The following is an 8,072-nucleotide window of genomic DNA, read 5'->3' on the forward strand; positions in this document are numbered from 1 at the left end:
CCCGCCCCGGGGAGCGGCGCCAGCCCCGCACCTGCCCCGAGCGCAGCCCCGCGGGGCCCGGCCGGCGGCGCGGCGCCGCCCGGGATTCGCCCCCCGCACCTTCCCCTCCTCAGCCGGGCCGGCCCCGCTCTCACAGCGCCCGCATCCTGCTCACCCGCCCCTCCTCGAACTCTTCCTGCTCCTGACACCGTGCTCGGGGACACGGGGGAGCACTGTGCCTGTGCCCGCCCGGCATTAGCCACCAGCCACCCTCCTGGCTTTGCTTCAGCCACCTCACACGTTGTGAGTGTTTGTGGAGCAGGTGCAAGAAGCAGAAACACTTCCCCAAGATGGGCACCTTGATGAAATTGTGTCCCGGCTTGCACAAGACACACCAAGCTTTTTTGTGTTGGAGTGACTCCTTTGCTCTTCCAACACTTTGAAGGACAATTATTTCTGAATAGAAAAGCGCAACTGCAATTTTAGCAAACATACTTTCACTTTCAGAAATAATGTTTTTACCAACGTATTTGTTCTAAAATCCAGCATGTGAGAAGTTTGTGTAATTCTGACAAAGCTGTGAGCCATCAAACAGACAATTACCTCAGCAAACAGTAGTGGGAGGCAATGGGAACGCTCAAATCCCACTGGAAATATCACCAATACACAAAAAAATACAGAAACCACTGCTAGCAGACAAGTCAACAGTTGTTTTATTTCCACCTCAGCCAAATCCCATCCTGAATGCACAGTAACACATTGCTAAGAAGCTCCGTTCACAGAGGGAACTTGGATGGGCTCCCCATCTCACTGAAAATTATGGATATTTTCCACTTATATGCACAAGGCCAAGATCTCATTCCTGGGAACTGGTGACACCAGAAGACTGAACACAAGAATCAATTGCATCTGTGCTTCCAAAATAAACAACAGCACAATACCTTCCAGCTGAAGGGATTTGGCCTGCACCCCCTGGACCTCTGCCTTCGGCACTGGGGCCAAAGGCTGTATTAGCTGGTAATGATTTCTTGGCTTTTGGGGTGGATTAAAAAAATATAAAAGTTTGCTGCTCTGCTGAGGGAAGTGCTCAACAGCTGCATGTGGTGTTTCCAGGCAGATGTGTGATACAGGCACATCTGGGACACAACTGGAAATTCCATGCAAGCATCAGAAGAGCGGGCAGGGTGTAACACCCCAACAGCAGCAGGGCCCGGGTGGCACAGCTGGGAGAGGTAGAGCAAGTGAAGAGGGCACAAGGGAAGGGAGCAGGGGGCAATGTGGGAGAAGACAGCTTGGACATGCACTTCCCAAAGCTTTTTTTAGTGATATCCACTAGTGCCAGGTATTCCAGGCAGAACATTTACACTGAAGCAGTACAGACATCACCAATTTTATTTTTCTTTCAGAATCAGGTCACAAAGCCCAAAGTTTCTATTTTAAGTCTTAGGAACTCATACTCCTAGGACAACTACATAATCTTTGAGCCAGTGTACTGACAAGTTACCAGATTAGCTTTAAGACTTAACAATAAGGATTCGGGGCTGAGGGAGTACGTAAGAGCTGTGAGAATGTTTGGAGGTCAGATTGTGCTCATGGTGTGTGTGCTGGTGTCCCCAACAGACTCAAGAGACTTCAGCTCCTTGTCCATCCATGTAAAGGGACACCTGACCTACAGATCTGCCACAAACTGACCTCTGGAATCCAAGGTTCCTTTTTCCAAGATTTGTTTCTGCCCCTTTTCCATGAAAATACTGCTGCAGAGGCAGAATCCCAGGTGGGCACACCAGTGCCTGCCCTCTCAGTGTCGTGTTCCCAACGCTGCTCTATGTGTTCTGCTCTCTTGTTCAAGAGCCAGTGCTTCATCAGACAAAACAACTTCAGGAAATTTTCCTTCCAGGTGAATTCAGTGGAGATTTTCAGGCATAGTTCATTTCCTGGTGTTTGTTTGCATCTTTTTCCACAAATAAGCTGCAATACCCATATATAGCAAATTATGATTTAATTCAAATAGTGCCAGTGTCCATATGCCACATCACCACCTTTTCACATTGATTTTTAGACCTTGCATGACTTTTACCAGCTCTTCCTTAATTTCACAAGGCAAAATTTCCCTTACAAATGAACCCACACACGTTTCACAACCTCTGGCTTCAGGCCAGGCAATATAGTGAGGATGATGTACTCTGAGTACTTACCACACCTAATGAACTGGGTACCATTAAAACTGAAATCTGGTCAAATAGTCAAGTGCCCTTAAAAGTGACCCTGAAAGCTTTTGTGAGCCTCCTTCTGCTCCATTCTGCACATGCATGTCTTGTTAGCACATGGTGTGAGAGCAAGCTTTGGGTTGTTCATCATCCCAAACCAGGGCAGCTTTTTGAATTTGGATAAAATTCAGCAAATTTCCCACTGACACCGGCAGGAACAGGTGTGAGTGTATGTAGGGGGAAAGAGAATGTGCAAGACACCCAAAAAGGCAGACACACGCTTGATAATGTGATTTCAGACAAAGATTCTATTTTAAAATTTGACTTGTATTCTGAAGAGTAATTTTACTTACATTTAAATAGCTGGATTTGAAAAGAAATTAAATGAGTTGTGCTTAGCTGTTGCCATTGCAAAAATCTATTCTGGAACATGCTGAGCTATGAATAATACCACAGAAAATTCATAAAATGCACAGCTCATTTCAATGCCAAATTGCATTGAAAGACGCAAAATTAATCAATAGTCTATGAGAACCCCAACTCATGATTTAAACGTGATTTCATTTACATCCATATAATGCAACTGATTTCAGTAGAGGTGGAACTTACTTATGTGATTATAAGAACTTAAAATTAGAAATGTCAACAATGAAGAGAGGAGGCCTTCAAAGTAGGAAACTCTCTTTTCTCCGCAAAAAAATCCCAGCCCTTTAAAATCAATTTTAGACTTTAAAAGGTTAAGAGTAGAAACTAAGACTAGGTGCTGCACTGCAAACTGAACACTGGCCAGAAAATGAGGCATTTTCATCAAGAATTTGTGCACAAAAACCATGCACAGTTCAGAGAATCACAGGTTCAATAAATCATGTTTCAAACTTCTTAAGTGTTCATCTTAATGTCTTGATGTTCATGATGGGCTGGCAAACACGGCTTGAAAGCTTTTCCTTCCACATCAGCCAGTGCTGAAATGCACAGAGTATCATGCAGGGACTCATTTATGGGGTTTTCACCTAAATGCTTCAGCACAGACGTTTTCAGTTTCACCACAAAGCAACGAGTGACTGCCTGCTGGAACACAGCAGTGTGATTAACCCTGGTCCTTTCAGAGGAAGCAATGGGACTGGATGCTAAGATCTGGGGTGGTTTTTCACAGTTCAAAGCCAGGGATCACTTCTGAGTTTTATTAACCTTAAATCAACAAACAATTTTTAGATTCAAGCCAAGGTTTGTAAGTCTTAGCTAAATGCAGTCACTGTCTGAAGATTCACAGATACCAGAGTGAAAGAGCAGATAATAAAAGGTTTTAATCTTTTAGTTAGATACACACAAAGTAAATCTAAACATAACCTTCCTGTAAGGTATACAGTATGAAACAGCCTTGAGAATTCTTGAAGAAAATTATATTCTATTTCAGGCTTGCCTAAATAAATCAGGGGAATTTGTCCAGCACTCCTCACTTTGAACTCACAGAAAGCTCTGACTCACTCCTTTGCAATACTTTCTAGTATAAAGAGGTTCACAGGGTCAACTTTTATCCCTAATCTTGTGGAACATTCCTCGGTACCTCCAATCCAGCAGCTTTATGTGTGCCAAAATACAGACTGCAAAACTCTGGCAGTGAATTCAAACACGTAGAAACTGAATTACAGGCTGAATAACTCCAGTAGCGCTCCCAACTTACATTACTTACACAACTTTAATTCTTCATAAATTGCACTCAGAAAAAAACACAAACACATGTTTCAAACCTTGAAATTTAGGTGTGACTGATTTTTTTTTTTACAGTTTTATTCTCTTTGCATCTGTCAGGGAAGAAAATGTTTCATTAGATTAGTAATAAATGCATATTTAAGTTTGATAACAGCCTTACTACTAAACCACTCTTGTTTTCTTCAACTTTATTCTATAAAGAAGAAAGAGTTGTATTTTCCTTTTATACTGCCTTTAAATATCAAAGGCAAATGCCAGTTTTTTTACCTGCAGGACTTAAACCCAGCTTTCAGAAAATAAAGCAGCACTATGAATTAAGTCTTGAGATGAAGAAATATGGTTTTCAATGAGCAATTTCACAACAATAACAATCTTGACTTGGTAAAATATTCATATATTCAAGTAGAAATGAAGTAAGAAATTGTCATCAAAATCTTAAAAGCATTCTAAGGCCTTCTGGACTGCACACAGGTAGAACTGACTGGGAGGTACAGTAAAGAAAACCCAGCTTTTGTGAAATGTTCAGTCTGGTATGGACCTGAAGATGAAAAAAAAAAAAAAAAAAAAGATACTTAACACAAGCTTTCAACACCCATCTATAAATACTAAAACAGGTATAGACAACAGAAATTAAAGATTTTTTTGCATTACAGGGGAATATTAAAAATGATACCTGAGGTCAGTGTTTCTGCTAAGAACCAGATGCAAATACAACAGACTTGTCTCCTGGTGCATGAAAAGCAAGTACAGCTCTGTTGACTAGAAACACAATTAAAGTGAGAAACACAGGAAAACAGGGTGTAGAAAATGAATGAAGCATGGCCCTGACAGTAACTGACTCAGAACTCACAATTCAAGCATCCATAGGCATTTTCAACAGTGAAAATAACTACAAAGGAATGTCTGCTTCTACAGCCTCAGTAAACTCAGACCTACCTGGATCCCTCTAACAAGTATCTTGCATCTTGTCTTCCTTTTACTCAGAAGTCACTGACAGGAGAGACTCCAAAAATAGTTTTCAGTAAGGTTTAGCTGTAGAAGCATTTCAAGGAAACATCAAGTTCTAAGTCATGCAGCTTGTCAGACACTCGGCAATAGACACTGTGACCTTGGAACATGAATTCAAAGTAAAATGTCACGTACCTTAGCAAATTTCTATGCACACATCTTGTAGGACAGTTCCTGTGTTCTTCCACAAAAACCCACAGAACAAAAAGGTGCTGGAAGGAACTCTTTCAGAAGTCAATGTGAACACAGCATCACCCCATGTATTTGCCTTAAGTCTTCAAAATGCAGCATACATTCAGCAATGGCTGTTGGTCCTCTAACCTCAGGTTTTGACCATTTCAAAATGTATCAGCAATACATGTGAACAGCTGTTACACTTCTGGAACAAGATCTTGTTATATGCATACTTCAAGTTTATACAGATTTGCTCCCTTATGAAAATATCCATTATAAATGATGTGAGACATGTTTTTGGACCTTCATACCCTTGTTCCATAGAATACATAAATCCAAGTAGGAGGCAAGATTCACTTAGGAATAGTATCCTAGAAACATTCACGTTTTATTTTTCTTAGTCTGAAAAGAGCCACGTTTCTAGCTAATGTCACAAACACAAATTCCTCCTACAAAACCACAGCATGTACCTGTAAATGAAAGAAGCCCCAATTCACACCAAGATAGCAAGAGTTCAGAAAACACTGCACCTCAGCTTTCTGAGTATTTGCAAATATTCAGAAGAAATTTATTCTGTACAGAACACAAGATTTGCAATTTATCAAAGAAAGGAGCAAGGCATAAATATTTCCAGCCTTTGACTGTACAAGATCCGGTGCAGCAGCTGTAGGATGGAACAGCAGCTTGAAGCAGTTGAGTCCAAGGTGCATTTGTGCAGACTCCTTGTGCTTTCTGGTGCAAGTAAAACTCAAACAGAAATGGTTCTACAAAGGTATATTGCAAATTTAAGTAGTCCTATTAAATTAAATAGTCCTGTTAATAACTAAGAGGGTAATTTTTTCCCCAGTCAGTACCTGAGTCGGAAGATTTAGAATCAGCAATAAATATTATCAATCAGTCTTTCGCATCACGCTTGACAACCCAGCATGAAAGGAAACAAATCATTTGTGGAGTGTAAAAGATCTGCCCCATTGAAAGGAACAAAAACCCATGAAGAGCATTTTTGATGGAACAGCAGCCCAGTAATAATTGCCCATTTATTAAGGTCAAAGAACTAGCTACTCAAATGGAGGAGAACAGCTTTTCATCATCCCCTGTGATATTTACACTTTTACAGAGTTGGCTCTAGTAAGTCAATTTCCATCCAGGAAATGTGAGCATTATCCAGTGTTTCATGTGGTAGACTTAAAATTCTTATTCAGTTCTTATTCATCCCTGTTCCAGAAGTTGTCAAGCATGGGAAGATGTTCAACAAGCAGCTGTGCAGATCTGAAACTACTTCAATTATACAAACAAAAAGGTCAATATAGACATGTAACAGAATGCCAAGCTAAGAGGCCTACCTTAAGAAAAAGTCTACAAATTCAGACCCTTAACACAATTTCCTCCTTTGTTTTGTTTAGTCACCTTCAGTGTTCTAAGCTGGCTGCTCAATATGCACCTATTTCTGAGGAACCAAAGAGGCTATGTTGTTTCTACTTTTGTAATTTTAAAGCCACATTATTTTAAGCAAGCTGATAAAGCAAGTTTGTGTCTGAATGGTCACAACCCTTGGGGTACTGCTGCAGTGCCTGTGTAAACCTGTTGTGATCTTAAATTTTGTGTTTGACAGTCTGCCTTGGCACTGCTGTCCCAGACACACTGGGCTGTCCCACAAATTCTCATCATCTTTCCCTTTCCTCCTCCTCCCTTCCACACCAGCAGCTGGGAAGCACAGCTGCTGAGAATCTGGGATCTGAGAGCCACGTTCATGCAAGGAATGGTAACTGAGCCCGTTTTAGAAGGGAAACATTCAGACACCATCACCCATCAGTACAGAAAAGTCAGTTTACACTGAATTCCCTAACACCTCCATTAAGTGTTTTTCTTCTAAACAAAAAACAGTCTGTGCAAATCTGATGTCTTATTGACAGCTTCAACATTAAGATAGAAGGCAAAGTCATGTTTCTTTCCACAGCATATCAAGAATACTTTAATAACCAGTAAGATTCAGATCAGCTTTAATCAAAGCATAGGGAGCTGTGTATTTAAGCAAGAATAACTTGTATTCAAATAATCATTACTGATGTCAAATTAACGTTCTGAGTCATTACCCTTGAAATGTCAGTGAGCAGAGCATGTCATTCACACATCCATGATCTACATCAGCACACAGCCTCAGAAGGACAACACAATCAGTGTTCACTTGTCAACATGAAGTCCTGTTTCTTTTTCAAGTAAAACATTCAGTAAACACTTCAGCATTTCCTTTGATTTGAAATTACGGTACAGCAGGATGGGATTTTATCCATGTGATACTGAAAAAGCACAACAACTTTTAAGGGTTTTTTTAAAATAATCAACTGGATTCATAGAAGTCAACTGAAATGAAACCCGATAAACACCTTCCCAGAAGCTACTGCCTTGCATTTGCCTTTTTATGAACAGAAACTTCATTACATAGTGAAACCCTTGAATTTATCAATGTGGGACAGGCACCACACATGATCAGAAAAAATGAATTCTAACTCAACTTTCAAGAGAACTTTCTTTTGCTCTTACAGCCACAATCCAGATCCCAGATTATATCTATATATGAAAATTCAAGTTGGAACAAGGCAGTTCTTCAAAACCCCATCTATTTTTTGGAAGTATATTGAACAAAAGATTGCCTGTATCTTGCAATGTAAGAACAGTGCAACAAAATCTTTTATTGCTGACCAGGAAACAGTTTCACGTGATTAAAACAAACACTTGTGCCCTTGTTCAAAAACAGTCAGATAATTAAGAAGTATCAGACACTAATCATGTCCATACAGTTTAAGTCTGCTTCCTTGTGTACAAACACAAGAAAAACAAATCACTATTTTTTCTGCAAAACTAAGCCTTATTCACTGTGAGACTTTTTTGAGTGAAATGAAGGCAATGGTTCTGGTACAGTGAATTGCTTCTCACGAAATTATCTCAGTAAGAAGAAGGTTCTGCAGGTATGTCTAAAAAGTGTTAGCAAATATA

This window comes from Lonchura striata, chromosome 7, assembly GCF_046129695.1.
Source record: "Lonchura striata isolate bLonStr1 chromosome 7, bLonStr1.mat, whole genome shotgun sequence".
NCBI lineage: Eukaryota > Metazoa > Chordata > Aves > Passeriformes > Estrildidae > Lonchura > Lonchura striata.